This window comes from Canis lupus, unplaced genomic scaffold (genome assembly GCF_011100685.1).
Source record: "Canis lupus familiaris isolate Mischka breed German Shepherd unplaced genomic scaffold, alternate assembly UU_Cfam_GSD_1.0 chrUn_S1818H2015, whole genome shotgun sequence".
NCBI lineage: Eukaryota > Metazoa > Chordata > Mammalia > Carnivora > Canidae > Canis > Canis lupus.
The window spans coordinates 44,663-56,589 of record NW_023330676.1 but is presented as its reverse complement, the minus strand read 5'-3'; the positions used below and the strand labels follow the sequence as shown (position 1 = coordinate 56,589).

The 11,927-nt window shown below is 39.5% G+C and overlaps 1 pseudogene; it reads left to right on the top strand.

Annotated features, from left to right (window-relative positions):
• Positions 1 to 10,625: 10,625 nt before the first annotated feature.
• On the top strand, positions 10,626 to 11,547 carry LOC119878682 (annotated as a pseudogene).
• The last annotated feature ends 380 nt before the right edge of the window (positions 11,548 to 11,927 follow it).

The following is an 11,927-nucleotide window of genomic DNA, read 5'->3' as shown; positions in this document are numbered from 1 at the left end:
TGGCATGTGAGAGTGTATTTATCATCTAAGACCTGCTGACCTGTACTAGGAGGTTCCAGAAGACATAAGCTTCACTAATACTGTAAGAAATACATTTGTGAGGGGGACCCTGGCATCTTTGAGGGATGAAGAGCTCTGTAATAGCTCTTCTCTATAGGCCATATCTTATGATGGGGAGTGCAGGCAGCAATTTGGAGAACCTAAATGCAATGAGAGTAATCAGATCCTGGAGTGGCAGGGGCCAAGGGGCAACACACAACTGCCAAAGGCAAGATGGGAGTGGGTACCAGAATGGACAGCAGAGCCAAGGCAGCAATCAGAATAGTCTGACTCATGCAGACCTATGGCACTGACTAGTTGATCACATTCCTGAAAGTAAAATAGAAGGAAGCCGACTAAATTCTTACTGGATTGGTATTAAGCAGAAAAGTTCTAGGCCACTTGGACAGAAATCTAACCTGAATTAGAAAAATACAGAACCATGGCCTCTCCGGCAACTCTCACACTTGAGCCAGTTTACAGATCCAGAATCCCTTGAAGGAATGGGATGCCAGGTCTCCTTGAGGAAGGAGCTCCCATCTACTGCTGAAAATGTATACTGTTAATCTTACTTCCAGCCTCTCCCCTAAAAATCTTCTACTAGTATCCCTATAAATCGGAGAAAAGGAAATTATCAGACCCTCCAGGGACTACCAGACATTGGCTCTAAACTGGCACTAATTCCTGGAGATCAAAGCTTCAGTGTGGTCCACAGCCAGAGGAGGGGGGTAGGGAAGTCAGGTGATCATTGAAGTTACAGGAAAACCCACTGAGGTTATCATAAGACATCCTGTGGTTATGTCTCCAGATGCAGATAGCATAACTAAAATACGCTCAGCAGCTAACAGAATTCTCACATTTGTACTCTTACGTGTGAAGCAGGACCCAAGAAGAAGCCACTAGAACTACCTCTACCCAGCAAAATAGTAAATCAAAAGCAATACTGGAGCTTTCCTAGAGGGATTCCTGAGATTAGTGCTGCTCTGAAGTTGAGAGATGCAGAGGTGGTGATTCCCGCCACATTCCCATTAAACTCACCTACTTGGCCTGTGCAGAAGGCAGATTGATCTTGGGAAATGACAGTGCATTAGTGTAGTGTAAGCTACCAGGTGGGAGCTCCTGTAGCAGCTGCTCTGTCTGATGTGGTTTCATTGCTTTAGCAAATGAACACATCCCCAATTACTTGGTATGCAGCTATTGATCTGGCAAATGCCTTTTTCTCCATACCTGTCCATAAGGTCTAGCAGAAGCACTTGGCTCTCAGCTGGTAAGGAGAGGAATACACCCTCACTGTCCTGTCTCAGGGGTATATCAACTGAACAGCCCTATGGCATAATTTAGTTCACAGGGTTCTTGCTCTCCTTTCCTTTTCACAAGATACCATGTTGGTCCATTACATGGATCACATTATGCTAACCAAAACAGCGAGCAAGAAGCAGCAACCGTTCTAGACTCATTGATAAGATATTTGCATGTCAGAGAGCGGGAAAGAAATATGACAAAAATTCAGGGATCTTCTACTTCGATGAAATATCTAGGTGTCCAATAAGTAAAGCATGTCAAGACATCCTTTCTAAGATGAGAATAAGTTGCTGCATCTGGCTTCTCTGCTAACTGGAAAAAAAAAAAAATGGAACAATGCCTAGAAGAAGTCTTTGGAATTGGGAGGCAATATATTCCTTATTTGGGTGTGTTATCCAGCCCACGTACCAAGTGATCTGCAAAGCTGCTAGTTTTGAGTGAATCCAGAATAAGAAAAGGCTCTTCCCCTGGTCCAAGCCACTGTTCTGGCACTTGGGCCATATGATGGAACAGATCCAATGATGACTGAAGATATCAGTGGCAGATAAGGATGCTGTTGGGCCCTCTGACAGGTTCCTACAGGTCAGTCATACAGCACAGGCCCTTGGGATTGTGGCATCGAGTCCTGGCATCCTTTGAAGATATCTACTCTTCTTTGAGAAACAGCTCTTGACCTTGCTACCAAGTCTTAATAGAGACTGAATACTTAACCATGAGCCACCGAATATTACCATGCAATCTGAGCTGTCCATCACAAACTGGGTGTTATCTTCCTACCAAATAACGTGTGCACAGCAGCACTCTCATTAGATGGCAGTGTTTTGCATATGATTGAGCTTGAGTAGGCCCTGAAGGCACAAATAAGTTACAGGAAGAAATGGCCCCAGTGCCCATGGTCCCCATTCTGGTTACACTGCCCTCTCTCTCTCTTTCAGGGATGGCCTCATGAGAAGTTTCCTACAGTCATATGACAGGGAAACTAGTTCATAGATGGTTCTGCATTATATGCAGGCACATCTAAAATTGAACAGCCGCAACACTGCAGCTGCTTTCTAGAACATCCCTGAAAGACAGTGTTGAAGGGATATCTTCCCAGTGAATAGAAATTTGAGCAGAGTACCTGATTTCTCACTCAGTTTGTTCAGGCTGCTAGAACAAAATACCAGAGGCTGGATGGTTTATAACAGCAGAAAGTTACTTCTCACCGTTCTTGAGACTAGAAGCACAAGGTCCTAGCATGGTCAGGTTCTGGTGAAGGCCTTCAGCTTTACTACTGACTTATTGTATCTTTATGTGGCAAAAGGACAAGGAAGCTTTCTCAGGCCACTTTTGTTAGGGTACCAAGAAAGGAATGCTTCTATCAGGAGACACAACCATGACCTCCCAAAGGCCCCACCTCTTAATACCTTCACCTTGGGGGAATAGGTGACAACATGAATTTGAGAGGAACACAAACATTTAGACCATAGCACTCACTTTGCTTAAAAGGAATGACAGATGTGTGGCTGGATGCTAATCCGTGGGCTATGTCCAATGGTTTGGCTGGACAGTCAGGGATTAAGAAGGAACATGAGTGGAAAACCATTGGCAAGAAAATTTTGGGGAAAAGTATATGGACAGATGTCTCTGAAAGGGCAAAAACATGAAGATGTTGGTGTCCTACATGAATGCTCACCAAGGGTGACCTCAGCAGAGGAGGGTTTTAATAATCACCTGGATAGGATGAGCCATCTGTGAACATCAGTCAACCTCTTTCCCAAGCCACCACTGTCATCACCCAATGGGCTCATGAATACAGTGGCTATAGTGGCAAGGATGGAAGTCATGCATGGGCTCAGCCATATGTACTTCCACTCACCAAGGCTGACATGGCTATGATCACTGCTGTGCCCCAAATCTTCCAGCAGCAGAGACCAACACTGAATCTTTGACTTACTCAATGACCACTCAGCTACCTGGTGGTAGGTTTTTTACACTGTACCACTTCCATCATGGTAGAAGCAGCATTTCATTTTTACTGGAATAGGCCATTCTGAATATGGAGTTGTCTTCCCTGCATGTAATGCTTCTGCCAAAACTATCCACTGGGGATCCCTGGGTGGCTCAGCGGTTTAGAGCCTGCCTTTGGCCCAGGGTGTGATCTTGGAGTCCTGGGATCGAGTCCCATATCGGGCTCCCTGCATGGAGCCTGCTTCTCCCTCTGCCTATGTCTCTACCTCTCTCTCTGTGTCTCTCTCGTGAATAAATAAATAAATCTTAAAAAAAAAAAACCCACAAAACTATCATCCACTGCTTAGAGAATGCCTAATTCCTTGTTGTAGTATTGCACACAGCACTGTTTCTGACCCAAAAACTCACTTTATAGCAAAAAAAAAAAAAAAAAAAAAAAGTGCAGCACTGGATCCATTCTCATGGAATTCACTGGTCTTACCATGTTTCTGCCCATCCTGAAGCAGCTCGCTTAGTAGAATGGTGGGATGGCCTTTTGAAGACTTAGTTAGAATGCCAGCTAGATGGCAATACCTCACAGGGCTAGGGCACAGTTCTCTAGAAGGCTTTGAATGCTCTGAATCTGGGCCTAGGATGTGGTATTATTTTTCCCATAGCCATGAGTCATGGGTTCAGGAATCAAGGTGTGGACATTGGAGTGGTGCCACTTAATATCATCTCCAGTGACTTACTAGTAAAATTGTTGTGAGTGCCTGGGTCGCACAGTCAGTTAACCATCTGATTCTTGGTTTTGGCTCAGGTCACAATCTCATGGTGGTGGGATCGAGCCCTATGTCAGACTCCATGTTCAGTACGGAGTCTGCTTCAGATTCTTTCTCCCTGCCCCTCTGCAGCTCCCCACTCTCTCTCTCTTTCAAATAAATAAATCTTTTTTTAAAAAAATATATAAGTTTTTCTTCCTCTTCTGGTGACCTTACGCTCTGCTGGCCTAGAGGTCTTAGTTCCAAAGGCAGGAACGCTTCTATCAGGAGACACAACAACGATTCCATTGAACCAGACTTTAAAATTGCCACCTAGCCCCTTTGTACTCCTCATGCCTCTAAATCAATTGGCAAAGAAGAGTTTACTGTGATGACTAAGTTATTGATTCCGACTACCAAGGGGAAATTGGACTGCTACTCCACATTGGAGTTTTGAAATACAGGAGACCCCTTTCAGGATCTCCTAGTCTTACCATGCCGTGTGCTTAACATTAATGGAAAATTACCACAACCCAATCTAGAGAGGACTACTAATGGCCCTGACCCTTCAGAAATGAAGATTTGGGTCACTTTACCAGGTAAGAAACTACAACTAGCTGAGTTGCTTGCTGAAGGCAAAGGAAATACAGAATGGGTAGTAGAAGAAGATAGTTATCAATATCAGCTATGACTACCTGACCAGTTACAGAAATGAAGACTATAATTTGCATGAATATTCTTTTTTATTCTGTTATGAATATATTTGTGCATGCAGAAATAGAAATCTATAGATACATTAGGCAAACATCTTTATTCCCTCTTATGTTCTCATGTAATATAAGTTAAATACAATAAAGCCAATTGTTTATATATCTTTTTATAAACATATAAGGTCAACAAGCTGCATAAAGTTTATATCGAGTTTTTAAATATTGTTAATTATACATTATAGCATTTAAGTTACAGGTTATCAATAAGACAGAACATCACTCAAGGACTTTGTCTCCTTTTCTAAGCAAAGGGTAGGTGCATTTACAGTTATACAGGATAGTCATATTTTATTAGGTGAAATTATAAATAGGTTACTGTCTTTTTTGGAAATTCAGTATGATTTTAAAAGATGTAGATGAGTATCACATTGGCAACAGGTAAACTTATGATGGCTGCTTTTATGTGTCAATTTGACTGAGCCATGGGGTGCTAAGATATTCAGTCACACATTATTCTGAGTGTGTCTATGAAGGTGTTTCTGAATGAAATTAAATGTGAATTGGTAAACTGAGTAAAGCAGGTTGTCCTTCCTGGTGTGGATGGGCTTCATCCAATCTGTCTAGAATAAGTCTGGGTAAGAAAGAACTCTTTTTCTATGACTATCTTTGAGCTGGGACAGGAGTTCTTCTCTTGCCTTCAGAATAGGACTTGGATTGGAACTTATACCATTGGCTCTCCTGGTTCTCAGGCATTCAAATTCTGACTGGAACTATGCCATATGCAATCTCCAGCATGCTTGCTACAGATGTTAGACTCCATAACCTCTATCAACATTTAACTATTCTTCACATTAAATATATTTTGTTGGTTCTTTTTCTGTAGAGAGCCCAGACTGACTTAATGCAGAACTATGATCTTAAATGCTTTGAGTACAATGAGTGTATGTTTAAGCATCTGTTGTTTGTTCAATTTGAGCTTGTCTTTTTTTTCAGACACTCATCAACACTCCTTAAATAATACAATTATAAGGTTTTCTTACTGATTGTAGTAATTTGATTCCATGGGTGTATTGATTTGAATCCACACCAACACTCTGACACTGAGTTTTGCATGGTAGGTTGGGTTAGGTCTGATTTTTCATAGATGATGGAAGAGGAGGTGCTATATTTAAGCAGGAAGCACAGGCCAGGCAGCCTACTTCTGCTGTAATCCAAGCAGCTCCAGAATCACCTGTTTAATCTTCTGGAAAACTTTCATTTAGTAACGAATCCATTAACTAAGATAAACTGTGAGAATCACTGAACTAGGAAGTTCTAAAGATACCTTTTAATTCTAAGATACAATGATTTGCCAGAAGGTGATCCATTATCAGTCAAATACTAAGTGCTTTATGTCAGTCAAACATAAATGTAACATGAAAGTCCAGTAAACTACAGTGCGCACTCCAATAAGATGACGAGTCTGGTATATTATGGACTCCTCAGTCCGTTCTGAGTTATTGTGACCAATTCTGATACCAGATCTTAAGCGGATAATTAAATAAATAACACAATTTAGAGAAGGTTAGTGGCAACCAGAAAGCACTGGATCAAACTGTCCTTTAGAAATAAAAGACTAAAAAAGATGTGATAGTACTCTACATATTTTAATAGCTATCACCCAGAAGAAGGTTTAAAGAAGATTTAAAGAAAAAAAAGGTCTAAATTTTGAATAATTTCAAAAATTCAGTGTCCCAGTCACACTAGCTTATTTCAAGTGCTCAATAGCCTCGTTTGGTTAGTAGTTACCATACTAGATAGTACACAGAACATTTCAATCATTGTAGAAATTTCTATGGACAGTGCTGTCCTCAAACATAGAACAAGGACCAGTAAGGAAGTAGAAGAAATGGGACTTTGAATCAATAAAAGAAGACCTTTCTAATGGTTAAAGCTACCCTACAACAGAAGGCACTAGACTTAACACAAGGGGAATTGATCAAGCTAAGCCAAAACACATATGTAATTCTAGCATTCAGAAAGAAGGTGTACAAAAAATTTCTAAAGTAATAACCAAGTTTACAGCTCTCATCACACAGAAATTCTTCATTGTAGACACTTTTATCTGATCACAGGCTGATCTTTCCCTACTTGCACACTGCTGTTTTTAGCATATTTCCCAAGGCACTTTAAGCTTGAGAACTTTGATTCTTCTAATCATAACTACCACATAAGTCATGGGTGATTTGCTCGCCTTTGAAAATACATTTCCCTGCTCTTGTTACAGAAATGACACACAGAGATAGAAAATCTTTCAAGATACAGAAACCAACTCACTCCAGTTACCTGTCTAAAACAGATACAACAGAGAGAGATGGCACATTTTGTGCCAGCAAGCCAACTTTGGTCAGAGTGTGAAGTTCCCACACCAGGCACAGCAGATGTGATTCAGGGTTCAAAGTTATCCTCTTAACAGACTGCAGGGTGTGTGTGACTGAAGGTGATCAACACACAAATAATGTTCACGGGAACCAATACTAGGCAGAGCCAAATGATGAAAAGAGAAATAGAGATATCTGATGCATCCATATACCCAGTTCTGGAAATATGTGATAAGGCCAGGAGTGCACCTTGGGCCCAGAACAAGGTGCAGAGCATGAGTGGTCATCTTGCTTCAAGCCAAGGGTTATAAATACAGACTAGAAATAAATCTTGCCACTGGTATAAGTTGATATCAGGATAGTTTCTTGGTCTCTGTCCAGTTACTAGGTAGGGGAAACTGACTTCCCTGGAGACTGACTCAGAGTATTACTCTGTTTTAGGTCAAGATTGAATTCCACACCATCCACACATGCCAGAGAACCCAAAGCTGATACTTAATGTTAAAAAGTAGTTCTGGAAATTAGCTTTGAAAAAAAGAGGTACTTCTCCACTTATGGTACCACTGTTACAGTTTGAGTGCCTGGGGAATAGACCCTAAGATAAGTATTTGAATGAATAAAGGAGGGAGTAGGTAAAAGGAAGAAAAGCAGGAAAAGCAGAAAAGCCACCCAATTCAGTGCATTCTCACGTGAGTTTCCCCTCACTTGAGTAAGTGGATCTTATTCCCACTGGGGAAATCTGGGCATTAATCTAGAACATCTGAAAACTATCCCACCCAATAGGCACAGAGCTATAGTGCTTATATACTAATTCCTGAGAGGAATTTTTTGAGGTAGAGAGTGTTCATTCTTACTCATTTCTGAATTGCTGTGCTCACAGTAAGAGTAGATGGTCACAGAAAATTCTTGTACAAAGAGATATATAGATGTTGGCTGATAAAAGTTGGTCCTACATACACAGAAATGGTAAGGCCTGAGAGAATTTTGGCGTGGCACGAGAAGGGTCTGCTATGATCCTGGAGGGACTGGCCAAGTTACACATGACACTTCCCAGATTTGGCTACAAAGTATTCTCAAGATTAGGTCATACCAAACATGAGATCCCTATCTAAAATTAGCAATCACACAGGAAAACAAGTCAGTATGAGCTGAGTCAATGTAAAGAATAACAGAAGTTGACTCCTAAGATCAGGTGATAGAGTATCATAAAATCCACATTTAAAATGAGTATAAAGAAAAGGTATCAGAAGAATAAGAACACAGAAACAGGCAGATCTCAGGGGAAAAAATGCCCACTGAAGTTAAAAATTCAATGGATTAGCACATTGGCTAAAATTGAGGAGGTTACAAACTAGAAGACAGAGCCAAAGAAGTTACCTACAAGGGGAAACAAAAAGATAAACTGTTTAAAAATATGACAGAGTAATGAAGACATGTGGAGAACAAAGTGACACGGTCCATGAAATCTCTAAAAGACATTCCAGAAGCCACAAATAAAGAAAATTCAGGGAAAAGGGAAAGTCAATATTTTAAAAGAGCTTAGAATTCATCAGAGTTTATTAAAGAATACAGCATTCACATTTAAGAAGCCCTGAATAATATAATATAATTTCTTAGTGGGCTTCAATCATTCAAAACAGCCTTGCATATAGGCACCAGTTAACCTTCAATATTGTCATGTTGTGAAATCTCAAAGGTAAGTGTTAGTTCTTTTCTTTCTGGACCTAGAAGCCATATTTGTGTCAGAACACAATCTCTTTTCCTTGATATGCTTTATGTACATGGCATACTACATCATCTGATTTTTTGCTATCTCATGGGTCACTTCTTTTTAGTCTCCTTGGCTGATTTCTCCCATGTGTCCCAATCTCTTAATGTTAAAATGTCCTTGAGCCGCCTCCTTTTTCTAACTACACTGTATGAGTTAGTGATCTCATCCAAACTCAGGGCTTTAAACACCATGAATATGGCAGCAATTTCCAAATTGATATCTGTAGTTCAGATTTCTTTTCTTTTCTTTCTTTTTTTTTTTTTTTTTTACAAAGTCACATATAAAATGACCTACCTACTGGAGTGCCTGGTTGGCTCAATAAGTGGAACCATGTGATTCATAATATCAAGGTTATGAGTTCAAGCCCCCATTTGGGCCTAGAGGCTTACTTTAAAAATAAATAAAATTAGAATGGAAATTTTAAAAAAGAAAGGAAAGAAAGAAACAAAGAAAACCCTGCCCATTATCTCCAATTTATTGTCTTTTAATATCTAAATATGACATGTTCTAAACTGAATTGTTATCTCCACTTACTCTAAAACCTTCCATCTATAACTTTGATATCTCAGTTAATGACAACTCTACTCTTCCAGGTTACTTATACTAGAAACCTTGAATCATCCTTAACATCTCTCGTTAGCTTAATAACATCCCATTGGTTCTACCTCAGAATAATCCAGAATCTTAACTTCTTATTACTACCATAGCAACATGTCTGGTCTGAACCCCAAACCCTAAACCCCTAGTCTGGAAAACTGCAAGATACTTTGTGATAAAATTCATCATTAGCTTCAATTCTTTAGTCCTTTGGCTATGTCTTTTTCCACCATGTGACTTTGTAGGGGAAGGAAGGAAGGAAGGAAGGAAGGAAGGAAGGAAGGAAGGAAGGAAGGAAGGAAGGAAAAATTAATTCACTTCCCTACCCTTTGATGTTGGGGGATGGTTATAGGTCTTGCTTTGGCTATCAGAATTTTAAAAAAATGACAGAGGGGACTCACATGGTAATTGTCCAATCAGGATGACTCTTGGACTTTGATATTACCAAGAGAATATACCTACCTCATATTCTCGTCCTAAGGGAGGATGACAAACATGTGGAGCTCAGTGAGCTCAGCTGAGTCCAGCTTGAATGCTGCAGGTCCCCTGGCCAAACTCAACTGCCAGAGTAGGAGTACATGAGCAATCAGAGGTACCCAGCCAACCCACAGACACAGGAGACAGAAATGTTCAGTGTTTTGTGCTATGGAAACTTCATGATTTTATTGCTACCAAAGAAAGAGTAGTTGGAGTTTAGCTTCCTAACAGATCCTCTGACTTCTTCCCTTGACTTCTGAAGTAGTTATTCTATTTTTTTCTAGTTTTTGTGTTACTTCTCTTTCCCATAACACATTTGCAATGTTGAAAACAAAAATACAAATACAAGCATGTACTTATTTTAACATTTAATTCCATATGTCACTCCATATTTTTGGAATGTTTTGACTATAAAACCACCTAACCAGTAGATACAACAAAAGTCAGATAACTGGTTTTTCTTCCCAATATTTAAGAGCTGTCAATAAAGGAATGCTTAAAAATCAGATGAGGATCAAAGTTGAGGCACATGTTTCTTTACATATACTATCCATATAGTGCCTGTTGCAAAACTGAAAACAAAACCACTTTACGTGCAGCCTATTGATATCTGAATTTTACTTGTAGTAATTATCTATTCAAAGATCATAAAAAGGCCCCGGTTTGCGTTGTGGTAGCCATGGACACTTTGGATGAAATTGTAAAGGCCAAAATGAAAAGAGGCAAGAGATTCCTTGAGAAGAGAGAACCAAAACTCAGTGAAAATATTAAAAATGCTATGCTGATGTACAGGGGAAATGTGAATTCAATGGTGAACACAAGTACTTAAAGATGTGTATGCACTGGAAAAACCAATGCTCTGTATAAAAAGAAAACATTACCAAGACCATCTGAGGATCAGACATCATTGGAATTCTTTTCAAAGAAGTCAGATCATTCTTTATTTGTGTTTGGCTCTCATAAGAAGAGGCCAAATAATCTAGTAATAGGTCATATGTATGATTACCATGTGCTGGATATGATTGAATTAGGTGTCGAGAAGTTGTCTCTCTAGAAGATATTAAGAATAGTAAATGTCCGAGGGAACAAAGCCCATGTTAATATTTGCTGGTGATGATTTTGATGTAACAGAAGCCTACAGAAGGCTGAAAAATCTTCTTATTGATTTCTTCAGAGGCCCCATAGTATTAAATACCCATCTGGCTGGTTTAGAGCATGTTCTGCACTTCACTGCACTGAATGGGAAGATTTACTTCTGAAGCTGTAAGTCAGTATTGAGGAAATCTCGTTGCAGAACACCAAGGACTGAACTGGAAGAGTCGAGGCCCTCACTGGGTCTGATTCTGAGGAGGACACACCTGGCATCAGATGATGTTTATAAATTATCTATGAAAATGCCAAAAGCCCTCAAGCCAAAAAAAAAAGAAAAAAAGAAAAATGTCTCCCATGATACTTTTGTTACAACTTATGGAAGGATTCATATGCAGGATCAAGACCTAAGCAAACTACAAACCAGGAAAATGAAGGGGTTGAAGAAGTGACCTGCAGAAAGGATAACAGAAGACCAGGAGAAAAAATCAAAGACAATTAAAAAAAATTGATAGGATTAGCCAATTCATCTATAATGTTATTGTAGTCTGTTTTCTTAAGAGAATTATTAGTCATCAGTCATTTCTAAGTTTCTTACAATATTTTATTGTATATTTTTAGAACATTTAGCTAAACTATGGATTATATATATTATGAACAGTAATATACTAGTATTAAGTTGAAAGTCAGCCTCTTACTTGAAAAAAATATCATAAAAATGTCTCAGTTTTAAAAATAAACTTTAAATGTACATATTAACAACGAAGTAATTTTATTTTATTTTATTTATTTATTCATGAAAGACACAGAGAGAGAGAGAGAGGCAGAAACACAGGCAGAGGGAGAGGCAGGCTCTATGCAGGGAGCCCGATGTGGGACTTGATCCCCGGAC